General features: G+C 41.6%; 1 long non-coding RNA gene across 1 annotated transcript in view; it reads left to right on the top strand.

The window, feature by feature from the left end:
* LOC121923259 overlaps positions 1-6517 on the top strand; it is a 29918-nt gene extending 23401 nt beyond the window's left edge. Inside the window, exon 3 of the long non-coding RNA XR_006102343.1 lies at positions 6323-6517. This is a non-coding gene — a long non-coding RNA (uncharacterized LOC121923259). The remainder of the gene's footprint in view (positions 1-6322) is intronic.
* Positions 6518-13925: the final 7408 nt, after the last annotated feature.

Here is a 13925-nt window from a genome sequence, read left to right as displayed (position 1 = left end):
ATTATCACTGAGGTAATGAATGTCTGAGTACTTGAGGCTGAAGTTACATAAAGACCAATAGTGCAGTCCAATGTAGCCCCCTCAGAAGTAGCACCTACTGATTTCAATGGGGCTTAATTCCAGATTGCAGGGTTGTAGTATAAATATTATTTTTTTTTTCCTGAGAAATGATTTTTTCCCCCTGGGAACTGCTTGAACAGTGTGTTCATGATTGATGTAATGGAGGTGTGTGTGTGTATGGGGGAGGGGTGTAAATAGATAGTCTTACCAGCCCTTTTTGTAAGGTTTCATTATTTGCAGACCAGTGGGCTATAAGAGAAAACACTGCTTCTCGGAATGGCCCATTTACTTCATGCCTGTACTTGCTTAGTGGACCATCTTTTCCTCTTGCCAAATGGAGTCAAAGTCACCACTGTAAATCTAGTTTTTCCCCCTTGTTTCTTGGAAAGCACCAGTCAATACCATGTCAAGAAAAACAAACAGAGTGGGTTTGCTTGGGTTCTATTTAAGGCAAATCACCAGTGACAGTTCCAATAACAAACCCAAGGCCAATATTGATGCCTGTTATAAGACTGAAGCTACTGTGCACCAAAAAAAGGGGGTCAACACAGTTGCTTTAGTAAATGTGTCACCTAAAATAGAACTCTTTTCATTCCTTTTGAGATGGCTTCCTTCCCCAAATAAAATCAAGGTAGGCAGTAAGGACAGAAGGATAAATGAACAATTGTAAAGCAGTACTGAATTACTTAGGGGAAATGGTTTGGACTTTGAAAGGAAGAAAATCAACTTAAATACAATATGGAATACAAGGGCAGTGTGGAATACATGTAGGCAATCATTTCTATTGGCTATATATTTAAAATAAAACAATTCCAAGCTGTCTTGACAGCTATAGGTCAGCTGTCAAGCATATGATTTCCAGGTTCAGCCCCTGTTATCAGAGAATTAAGGATAACGGGGTTTGAAAAGAGTCTGCCTACCATTCTGAAAAACTGCTGCAACTTACAGGAGACTCTATTGAGACAGATGGATCCAGGGCCAGCTCTAGGTTGAAAAGGGCCCCCAGAAAATGCTTTTGATCAGGCTCCTTCTCAAGTTGGAATTGTTTTTTCTAAAAATGAACATGTTACTTGCTAGTCATTAATTCTGTTATGTAATATGCTAATAATATGCAATTGGTAATGTTTAAAAATATTAAAAGGATTTTTTAAAGAAAGGGCCAAATCCCCCCAATAATGAGTAATCCTAATGTTTATATTGCTTTTGTTACAAAATGTATACATCTGGCTCTCATTACTCAGAGAATTCATCGGTGTCATGCTACTTCCAAGCTGTGTCTCATCTAAACTGATACGAAGTCCCTGAGTATGGTGACAGTGGGAGATACCAATGAATTAGCATCACAGTTGGAAGAGACCACAAGGGCCATCCCATTCAACCCCACAGGGAGCAACATCACCCCATTATTTTGGAGCGTGTCTTTGCCCACTTGTGCCATGGGATGCTCTTAGATACAACTATACAGAAGCTTACCACATTGTAAAAGTTCTGTCTATGGGGCAGCTGGTTACCTGTAGCCCCTCTCCTCATAGGGCACTAACTTTTGCCACTTGCCTTGGCTTTTGGAAGGCCCATCATCTTGTTCCTCTTGCTTTGAGGAAGAGGAACAGCACAACATCGAAGCCAATGCTGATATTGTACCACAGCTGGCACTTGCCATCTTAATTCGCACATGCTGTCTCACAGGCCAAGAGGCTGGCACACTTACTTACTTACTTACTTACTTATTTGGATTTCTATCCTGCCTTTCTCCCAAAATGGAATTTACTTCTGCTTCCAAAGGGAGAGTCACACTAGCCAACGGCAGCCCAAACAACCAAGAGTCCTGAAAGAATAACAATTTTATTATAGTACCCATTTTCTTGGAGCATAGCCCATTTCATGAGATACATCTTAATATGTTATCCAGAACTTGAGAAGCTCAACTCCACATCAAGGAATGTTACTCCCTGCTACTGTCCAGAGAGAGTTCACCACCAGCTTCTATTTCTCTGCTATACCTAGCATGGACCCCTCTCCATTTTCTCTGTCTCCTGCCCAGGGGAGGCGAGAGGGTTCCACTGGCTCTCCTGCTACCAGCCGCAAGCTTCTTTCCTCCAGGGCAGCTGGTGACTTTGCTACTGTGGGGTGGCTTTAATGATGTTCTTCCTGCAGCTGCTATGAGTTGTTCAACCTGTGCCAGGCCTCCCGAGGGATGGGGTCAAGCATGGGCAGATTTCCCACACAGCAGCTGTGAAGAGAACAGTAGTAATATCAAGAAAGGATTCCCCATCCCCAGAGTAGCATTCCTTTTTCTCTACCACTCATGGAGGCCAGATTTGGCAGTTTCATAATCAGAGATAAATTTCCACTGGGTGGGTGGCTGCCAAGGGACCCTTCTTGTATTTCTGATGGGTACCACGTTCCTGCAAACCTTCCAACCACCAAGAATGCACTTTATCTCTAAAAGTCAGCTCACCCCAAGTTTTTTTTTTTAAGTAAATATAAAAACAGAACTTCATATAGGTAACAAATTCTGATCTTCCTGCCTTCCTTTTCCCCTCTTCCTTGTGTTGGACCCCATCCCTTGGGAGGCTTTCTTTCTTTCTTTCTTTCTTTCTTTCTTTCATGTCCTGCCTTTCTCCTGATAAACTATCCAAGGCAACTGATAAGCATTTAAAAAAAAAAGTACAGTTTTTAAAAATTAAGTGTAGAAAGGTTTAAAAACAATTAAATGCCAGTTCAGTTTTTTTGGAAAAATACACAATGTTAACACAGTATAATATATAATCAAACCATTGTTGTTGTTGTTTTTTAAAAAAAGAACACAATCCCATTAAAAGCACTTTTTGCCCCATAAATTATGAGCCAAAGGCCTGTCTGAATAAAAAGATTTTTGCCTGCTGGCAAAAAGAAGGGGGGGGGGAATGAATATCCTGTGGGAGGGAATCCCACAACCAGAATATTCCACAATATTCTGGTGTGTATGTTCCACATGATACAGAAACAGCCTCAGGTATGCGTTCAGTAAAAACCTTGTGCCCAGGGGCCATCAGCCAATTTCTAAATGTCAGCTTTAAAAAAAATGAGCCCAATTTGCACCTTTTTGAGAATCTGTTTCTCTTTGTTCCTCTTATAGCAACCCCTCTGTGGCTTTCTTTCTGGAAGCTCATCAGACACACTGAAGGCTCACAGTAAGCAGACAGATTAAACTTATTTTGTTGCTGCTGGTGATTATTATTTTTGCCACAAGTGGGGAATGAAGCATTGATGTTTGGTGTCTCTTTGCTCTGTGCTACTTTTAAAAGGGCCCTAAAATCAGGGATTTAATTCTTAGAGGCAAGATTTGCAGTATGTAACAATTTTTCTTGCCTTGCAGTCAGAAAATCTTTGCAAAACAACCTTTGGAGAAGTTGTTTTGAATACTCTTCTCCCACCCGATTTGTACATGGTCCATGGGGGGCAATGTACCTCTGCTTTAGGACTTTCCCTAAGATGGGATATGAAACACATCTGCCCCAGACAAGCACAACCTGGATGTGGCTGTACAATGGGTATCAAAAGTCATACACAAAGAATTATTAAAATAACATTAAATCTTAGGTAGTGTTTTTTATTTTAAAAAGTAGACATTTTTTCATTGTGCAGATGAAAAGTCAAATATTATCATATCCAGAAACCTAGCAAAGGTAGGAAAGCCAACCTCTGTATTATTGGCCTGTTACAGACAGGCCAAAATAAAGCTGCTTCGAGTCACTTTGTAGGTATGGTATTTCAATGATGCATGCATCCTAAGAGTCCAAATGCCGCACCAAAGCCACGCTCTGGTCCTAAGGACTGGAGTGCAGCTTTGGTGTGGCTTTTGGACTCTTAGGATGCATGCATCATTGAAATACCATACCTCCAAAGTGACTCGAAGCAGCTTTATTTTGGCCTGTCTGTAACAGGCCATAGTTTCCCAGTACCTATGCATCTGTAATCTACAGGGTTGAGCAAAGTCTGGGGACTGGAAGTCCACACCTCCCCATTCCAACTACTCCAGAACTCCAGAGGGCTGCAGCTTGTTGTAATGATTTGAGGTCAGTGGAAATGATGTTCCATCACTTCTGATCATGTTTCATGTCATTGTTGGGTTATTGGCTGTTTTGAGGTGGACACCCATGCCCCAAAAAACTGTACACCTGAGCATTTTCGTTTATAGCAACAGCAATAGCACTTTGCATTTCTATACCACTTCACAGTGAACTAAGCATTCTCTAAGCAGTTTACAATGTGTTAGCTAATTTCCCCTAACAAGCTGGACACTCATTTTACTGACCTATGAAAGGATGGCAGGCTGAGTCAACCTGGAACCTGTTGTGGCTGCAGTACGGATATTCAACCACTGTGCCATCAGGGCTCATGGTGGTTTTGCTGGAAAATATTGGGTGGGGGGGTAGAGCCTTGAGAGCTTCAGTGGAGGTTTCAATGGCTGCATGGGTACCGCCAAAGAAATACGTGTGAAACATGGGCCATATCTCTCCCCACCCCCCAACCCCAAGGTACAGCATGCTAGCAGTTCAGGATTGGCATGGGATTGATGGGAGAGAAAATCAGAATTTTGAGTAATTCATTAGCAACTGCTTGTTGGTGTCAGCAACCAGCACACCTTTTGCTGACTTGTAGATAGGGTTGCCATAAGTCAGGACCTCCAAACCGGGACAAATGTAGGACAAATGTAGGACAATTTTTCCCCCAGATGTAGGACACATTTTTTAAAAATGGAGGACACACGACAAAATTGATTTTTTTTAAAAAAAAATGTTGATCTAAATACCTGTTTCTTAGGCATGATCAAAATGGAGGACATTTGGGCATTATTTCTAGACAGATGGCAGAAATAGACTTCCCTTTCTGGCAAAACACCCCCAACCTCCATTCCAAAACACACACGACAGCACATTTGGGCATTTCACATGGCTTTACTTAACATGGCAATCTCTTGCATCAGAGGCTTATTCCATAACCAAACCCCTTGGGTTTAACACTTAGCATGGTTTAACATGGCTATGCATATTGAACATGTCAAGGTGGTTTCACCGTTCTTGCACCAAGTGTACTTCTCAGAAGTGTGTGTCAAGGGACTTTGGTTTTTCTTCACTGCGCATGAGTTTGTAAAAATCACAGCAATTTACATTGGCCTTGCCTCAGAACCAAAAACGCACAGAAAAGGCACTTTGGAAAGTCACACTCTCTCAGCTTCTGAAACAGTGCATGCATGCCTCTCAAGCTGACCCACTCATATCATCTTCATCATCATCACCACCACACTATCACTGTCAAAGTAAGGGAGACTTGTTAGCATTAAAAGCACACACACACACACCCCAAAAAACCCCCACCTTGAGGCCTCTCTGGCCACTCACTCCTTCCTCTCCTCCTTTTCCTCCTCCTCCTCCTCCTTCTTCTCCTTCTCCCCTTCCTCCATTCGCCTGGGGGCTGGGGCGGACGGGGCGGAGGAGGAGGGTTGCGCGCGGCTGCGCGCAGGAGGCCAAGCGCCTCCAGCTTCGCCTCCTCCACGCGGCCTGCTGGAGAAGAGGGGGCGGAGGAGGAGGCAGTGAGTGGCGCGGGCGCGCGGGGAGGCAAAGGCGGACGGAGCCAGCGCCTCTTGCGCGCCACCCTCCCTGCCTCCCCGCGCGGGCGCGCCACCTTCCCCCACCTCCTCCGCCCCCTCTTCTCCTCCTCCCCGCACGCTCCGTTCGCCTTTGCCTCTATGCTGCGGGCGGGCGGCGAGGAGGAGAAGAGGGGGCGGAGGAGGCGGGGGAAGGTGGCGCGCCCGCGCAGGGAGGCGCCTCCTCCGCCCCAGGCAGGCCTCGCTGTCCTCCTCTTCCTCCCTGCCTCCCCGAGGCGGAGGAGGAGGGCAGCGAGGCCCTGCAGGCCGCAGCGACTTGGCTGCAACCGGGGGGGGGCCCGGTTTTTGGGCTGCACCCGTGCCCAGGGGGCCCCAGAACGGGAAATACACGGGTGCAGCCGGGTTATGGCAAGCCTACTTGTAGATAACCCTGCTCCTTCAACAACTGGAGAAGCTAAAGCACTGTAATGCTCAATAAACCATATAGTGAAAGGTCAACCATATCATCATGCAGTTTAAATCGCCACAATGGTCGAGTGATCCTAGCATAGGGATTCTACCATTTTAAGCTGCATTGAGTCCTTTTGGAAGAAAGTGTGCATATTAAATAAAAATAAATAAATGGAAACAATGTTCAATTATATACAAAAATAACCAAATTGTATTTTTCAGATGTCAGGAAACCATGACAAGGAGAATCCTGGGTCGATCTTGACAATTCAGTATTGTTCGGCACAAAATTTGCATATTAAATGCTTTTTGTGCAGGGAACACTATTTACTGCACACACACACAAAAATATTTCTATGCAAAGAAATCTCGTGTGGATTTTGCTCTGAACTGCAAATTGTCTTCAAAAGACATATAATCTAGAAAGACTTTCCTGGAGCAGGAAGAAAATTTCTAAAATTACTTATTGCTTCCTTCAAGAATGAAACAAACACAGAATAACATCTCTATATCAACTGACAATAAGGTGAGTTTAGTAGCAGGAAGTATCTAAAACATTCCCAAAGGAGAGGATTTGTTTTGTTTCGCTTTTAGTTCCCCAGCCCCAACAGTGCCAACACTTTTCCATCTGAAAAATAAATGACTTTTACTTAGAAGGCTAAAGGCTTTAGTCTTCCCAAAAATTCTCCTCAGCTGCAAAGTGGCTTTGGAAATTGGCTGCTCACGTAGCCAGCTGATCCAGCTTGAAATCTGCCAACCTGTAAAATCAGGTTGTTGGGTTTGGTTTTTCTTTTCTACAGCAAAAAGCAGTTTGGGCAACCAACAGGCTGGAGAGCTTATGCAAACAGATCAACACATAATTCATCGGAATACGTGTAATTGGTCTCCATGTTTGCAGCTGCTGTGCCCTGAATTTTAGAGTCAGGATGGATTCTTGCCACACTTTCTCTTTTGATGGAACCAACAGACTTGGAAAGATTTATATGTAATATTTGTGTTGTTGTTATTGTGGAACAGTTGGTTCTTGAACTGAGAAAGGAAACTGCCACCACTGCCAAAACCACACACTATGTATTCCTAAGGGACACGTACTGATTGAACAGTGCACCCATGCCAAGTTGTGTATGGGAAGAGACTTTTCCTGGAGGGCACAGTAGCCATCTGTTAAAAAACCCAAAGAGTCTTTGAAAGTGGTCTTCAAATGAGGGCTTCCACAGTGTCAGATTCAGTGGTCAAAAGCTTTGATGCATATGGTGAAATATGATATATACATGCAAATATACACTGCCAATAGGTTTAAAGAGAAGTTGACTGCAATTTTTATGAAGATTTATTTGTATGAAATACGTCAGAGAAAGTCAGTGCTTTGCAAAACAATTCAAGTGCCTGGTCCATTGAATAAGCATCATTTCTTAGCTTCATGTTCTATAAAATGTGACAGATGGGTAGTAGACAGGGATGGCTGGATGACTCTGTGTTGACCACAGACCCCCAAAAATTTAAAGAAATCCACACTGTGGTTAGTATGCCTAGTACTTACATCATGCACATGTGCTGTTCCTCCCTCAGTTCATCTGTAACAGCAAGAAGGCAACTGCCAAATGAGCCCCACATTGCAAATACAAGTAAGAATCCATGAGCAATCACCCTTGAAGGCTCCTGAGGTCTATCAGAGAGAATCTTTGTTGAGGTTTGTCACAGAATGTCTATTGGAAACATGTTTGTATTTTGGAATACATTTGATTTCTAGTAGTTGCAGAAACTGTTTAATGTAACACAGAAAACTGAAGCTATTAATTTGGTTCTTGACAATGACCAGATTTTCCAAGAAACACCTTTTGGATATGTGCCAAGGAGGTTCAACAACATCTTTCCAAGTAAGTCCAGCCTGAGGTGCTAAATCCTAAACCATTTATCTGGGGGGGTAACTCCTATTGAACTTGGCTGGACTTACTTCACTGCTGTAATTTTTTTTAAAAGGCATATATGATATAGAATTTTTCTACATATATAGTATGCTTCTTTTTAGAGCCAACAAAATATCAAGAGAATTATTTTCATTTTTAAATCCGTGCAGGCTAGTTTCTTGCTGATGCACAAAGTATAATATAAAGAATTACCGGTTTTATGGATGAGTCATAATTTTAAAACATTTTTTTCACATTAGAATCACTTATGAGGCAAATCCCTTCTACAATGGGCTGTTAATTTCTCTAATGAAGCCAATAAGACTGTTAGCATACTAGATCAAAGTATAGCTGGCTCCTATACATTTTAATTGGATGCAAGTCCTACTTACTGCAGTGAGCCTTTCTCCAATTCAGCAATGTTTAGGATTACAGCCTAAGAAACAGAATATCCTACTTCCAGGAGGATTAGTTTTTGGCAAAGTATATAAGGGATTTGCCAGGTAGTCCAATTAATAAGTGTATTTCATCTATTGTGTGTCCAGCATAGGGTCAGTTTGAGACCTTAGTGTGTCCAAATGTCCTCTATCTCCCCAACACAAAGGGAATATAATCTTGCATTTAGGCTGCAGAGCCTAGAAACTGTTCAGAACAGGCTGTGCAGCCACATCATGTTTCCCAGCAACACAGGACACAGCATAGATTAGCTTTAACTTGCAAACCTGGGGTGGGGGAGGAAACATGCTTATTAGTCATTTTTAAAGACTCAGAGAACCGTATCTTCAGTGGAAAGGGAATTAAATGTTGGAACAACACCAACTCTCTGAAATATAAGACACTCTCCACTTGTTCACATTGCTTATGACCTTGGACAGTTGATAAGGCACCATGATACAATTTCAGGCCTGGTGTTTTGCAACCTTCAGGTACCAGGTGTTACTGAAGGTCACTGTTATGGAAAATGGTCTGTCCCACAATTAGGCAAAGACTACAGGGAATAGTTTTCATGCAGGACAGCTTGTTGATGATTAACCATTTTTAACCCTGAAGTTAATAGTTAGCCAAATAACCCAGTTGCAATAGGAGTGGAAGTGGGGCAGAAATGTTTATTCAGTGTTAATTGTGAAAGATGCACAAAAAACAGTGCATAGTATATGCAACTACAATAAATTATGTTCCCAAAGGAATAAGAAAAAAGCTGAGATGATAACTAAACCAAGAACAGAAAGGTTATTTTGGGATTATGGCATTAGCCACTGAGCAGGGGTTTGCTTATCACCTCTATTTTAGTTTGAGGGGCACCAACCCTTCTCAGTCAAAGATGTGCCCCAGGGTAGCTGCCTGCATACTTAAATTTTAATACTGTCTTACATTTTCCCCCCAGGACAGAGTGGTGTCAAGTTGTACCTATGGTGTAGTTATTTCCCTATTACCATTCTACATGCTTTTGTGGCATTTTTAAAGATCAAATGGGCAACCAAATACTATCTTCCATTATAAGATTTCTTTCTGGCATAAGAACACATCTAATTCAGTAGTATTCTGTTCCAGTAGTCAACCAAGCTGGTTCTGGGAAGCCTACAAATTGGATGCAAGTGCATTATTAGCCTTCCATTCATGTTCCTTAGCAAATGGCCAAAGGCATACAGACACTGATACTAGAGCTAATATGTGTAGCCATGGTGACTAGTAGTCATTTATCACAGCCACAACAGTGGCATATAGATCAGAAAGCCAAGCTTGGAAACATTACTTTTTGGACAGTAACTCCCAGATTACCCAAGCCTTTCTAGTGATATGCAGTTGTAATGCCTAACAATAACCAATAGTACAGAACAAGAGACAGTAAGCCAATTGTGGCATTGTGGAAAGTAAAAGGAAGAAAAATCCTCAAACAACTGTTTTTAAAATCCCAGACTTAATAAACAGAATAGCAGTCAACATGCTTTCTTATGAGTTTATCACATGGGTGAGATCCAGTGCAAAAACAGGATTTAAACTGGAAAAAAATTACAAAAGCAAATTGATTTTCAGATGATGTCTGACATTAAATTGGACAGAAAGTGGAAAAACCTCACCAAAGTGGATTGTTTTACAGACAACGTTGGGGTTAATGAACATTAATGCAAAAGTAACCTGGATGGAAAGCTGACAAAAAATGCTGCTTTTTACTTTTGGAAAATCCCAAAAGTAAAAAGCGACACATTTTGTGGACTTTCCGTCTGGATTAATGTTGCGTTAATGCTCATTAACTCCGATGTATCTGAAAAATAACCCATTTTTGCAGGGGTTTTTTTGGGGTTTTAAATCCTGTTTCTGCACAGGATTTGGGCAGTTTGCCTCCATGTAATAAACTCAGTTTCTTTAACCAATAGCCTAGCAAAGTCTACAGAAACACAGGAAGCTGCTTTATACTGCATCAAACCATTGGTTCATCAGCCCCATATTGTTATCTCTTGACACTAAGTTTCCAGGGTTTTAAGAAGTATTCTTTCTCAGCCATATTTGGAGATCCTGGGTGTTCCTTGGCCATCTCCTGATCAAGTATAACTAGGCCTAACTGCCTATGGCCCAGTCCAGATGGGCAGAAAAGGACACCCTCGTCATGTGTGAGGGGCACCTTGGGTCAGCGCTTCTAGATGTCCCTCACCCACGTGACGAGGGCATCAAAATGGCGGTGCCCTGTACAGATGGGCACTACCATCATGACGTGCCAGATGGCGCACTGCGACATCATAATGAAGTCACAAGAAGAACCAGCTTTTTGTGGGTTCTTTTTGGTCCACGGGGAAGTTCCGCAGTCTGTAGCCTGTGGCTTCCCCAAGGACCAAAACTAGGTGCCAGGAGACTGTCCTTTTTGGATGGTCTGTCCCCCACTTTGGTTTTTGGAGTCAGGTCAGATGAAGCCTTCAAGTTGGTTGGGTCATATAGTGAGACAAGGAAGAACTAGGCAGAAGTAAAATAATTAACATTTAGGGTAAAGATAGGCCCCCTCACCTGGTTATGGATTCGAAGGGAGTCTATTCCCTGGTTTGTTTTGGGTAGTCCCTTTGTCTAAATGGCCCAATTGATATAAATGCAGTTAAGGTTTGGAAGGCAGATGTTGAAATTATATGGCCACCTGCACCTTCATGTCTCCATTCCACCAATGGCATGTACAAAGATACTCCAGCCAAATGGCAGAGAATCCATTTCCCTGATAGTGGGGTGGTTTCTGCTACTGCCAAATTTGGGGGGTAAGACAAAAGATAAAATATATTTGAAGACATTGAGGGTCTTTTTTGTCTTTTTTTTTCCCTTTAAATCTATTATTTCACAAAGGTGGTAGGGTTGTTTGTTTGTTTTAAATTGACAATAGCCTGGGACATCTTTTTTGGCACACATTATGCCACTGTTACATAAAGATGATGTTTACTTGTACTGATTCACTTTCAATGGAACAAGGTGTGGGCTGACTGAGACCATGCTATGGCTGAGCAAATACTGAAACCGTTGTCTGTTTACCTCATCCTGTGTCCAGATGTGAGAACTTATCTAATCGGAGTGAACCAATCAGAAGGCTACTTCATCCTTTGCCCACTGTGCCACATTGAACAAATCAGTTGGCACACACAGTCCCATGAATTAGCCCTTAAAATGGTAGTTGCTTGAGATAAGACACAGACATGGTGCACATGTTCATAAACACTCTGGGACAAATATGAGCTCTGGTGAACCATAGTGCTGATCTTTAAAATAAACACAAGTATTTTCACATCTATTATTTGCTCATGCTATCTGTGTAAATACATGGATGTTTTTCATATGGGATGGAAAGTAGAAGAATTACTTTTTTAAAAATATGTATTTTTCATTTAACTATATATATATATGTACATTCTGGTCAATTTGGGCTTTATTTTTGTACTACACACCCAGAATATGCAAAATGCAATTTTGGTATCATTTATTAACAACAAGACAAAAAAAAATCTAAAGCAGCAATGGCATTATGAATTTGCAGTATTGACTTACAAAGCAAGAAATATGGAAAATTAACTACAAATATTACTTTTTTGATCCACTGTGCTAAAAAAGCCTGAGAGTATGATGCTCTTCCATCACTAAACTTAATATATTTGACATCCTAATAATGGCATGTTTGCACTCATGACAGCTCCATCAAGACAATGCTGAACTGAAAGAAAACAAGAGCAACGTCACCCTGCTTTTGTCCTTGTGGGTGCTACCAGTATTATAGTACATGCAAATACAAAATCAGCAGTTGTCAGTGAGATGGCAAATAAGAAACCAAACACCTTTGCATAACATCTGCTAATCCAGGTGCAGAACACTGCATGAGCCCTTTGTTTGTGAATCTGTTCAAGAAGGAAATGCTAAATCACAATTAAGCAACTTGTTTGCTACTCTCACTGTTCTCCTCTCTTCATGTACCCTCTTTATGTGTGACACCTCTCCGTCAGCAATCTTATATTCCATCAGTGTTCCTCCCTTTTTCTCACCCTAGCTTCTCATTTCATTTGGTACCTTAAGGCTGCAGTGCACAACCCATTTCTCCTGTGAGTACATATACAATTGGCTTTTAGCTTTTCAAGCATCACAAGTATGTAACTTTTTTAAAATCCACAGAATTATAACCTTATATAAGTACCAATCTTCTTCACTCTTTATAGAAAATCGTAATACTTCCTTCTGACACTTAAGTTATAATGCTTTCTACTTTCCATTGTTGCTTAAGAGTCAGTACAGACCGGCACTTTGTGCCAGCCTGACCACATACTAGGGCTGAACTAGGGTGGAGCATTCACATGCTCCGAGCCCTAGTTCCATTGCTCTGCTGTCATCATGGTGGGGCACTCCCAAACAGCACTGGATGAAAGGGGTGTCATCATGGCACATGAGTGCATCTGTGGCAGCCCTTCCGGGATGCAAAAATAACCTACCGGGAAGCGAGTTCTTTTTGCTCCTTTCAGAAGCTGCAGCATCTGGTTGCCATGGCCTCCATCCAGGCCTCAAAGGGGTGGCATTGAGCCACCCGTCTGTATCAACCCTAAGTCATCCTATCACCACTGTTCTTTAAATTGTTAAGTGTTCTCAATGGTTCTGCCTATTAAAAACTTCAAGAGTTAGAGAGAAAAAATAGTAATAATAAAAAGAAAGGGAAAAAAAAGAGAATACAATAATGTTCTTATTCTGACTTTGAAACTGTCTTACTTATAGCAGTTTCCCATTTCACTACAAGGCACTATATTATCAGACCTTGCCAATTCTTATTCCAGTACAGTATGCTCTTCTTATACATGGGTTTTTAGACACTGATTCAAGCATCCACGGTTTGAAAATGTTAAAAAAAAAGTATAAATTTCAAATATCAAACTTTGATTTTACATTTTTATAAGGGGCACCATTTTGCTATGTCATTATATTTAATGGGACTTGAGCATCCACGGATTTTGTTATCCACGGGGGATCTTGGAACCAAACCCCAGCTTATAACAAGAGTCCACTGTATTTTGTCACTGGTAACCATAATGTTTCTGCTTCAGTTAATAAGTTATTTAAACTACAGGTTAGACTGTCTAACTTTTATGTAACTTTTAATCAGGAATATTCTTCATTCCTACCGCTTGGATGGTTGCTTTATAAAAGTAACTAATTATAAGTACCATTCCAAGCTCCAAATAGTTTAGTTAGGTCCAAAACACACTGCAGAAATAATCCTGTTTGAGACCACTTTAACTGCCCTGGCTCAGTGCTAGCGAATCCTGGGAATTGTAGTTTATTGTGACACCAGAGCTCTCTGACAGGGAAGGCTCAATGTTTCACAAAACTACAGTTCCCAGAATTCCCTAACATTGAGCCAGGGCAACTAAAGTGGTCTCATTTCTGCAGTATGTTTTGGGCCTTAGTTACTGTAA

The sequence above is a fragment of the Sceloporus undulatus genome, chromosome 1, assembly GCF_019175285.1.
Source record: "Sceloporus undulatus isolate JIND9_A2432 ecotype Alabama chromosome 1, SceUnd_v1.1, whole genome shotgun sequence".
In the NCBI taxonomy this organism is placed as follows: Eukaryota; Metazoa; Chordata; class Lepidosauria; order Squamata; family Phrynosomatidae; genus Sceloporus; species Sceloporus undulatus.
This window is presented reverse-complemented; position numbering and strand designations above follow the sequence as displayed.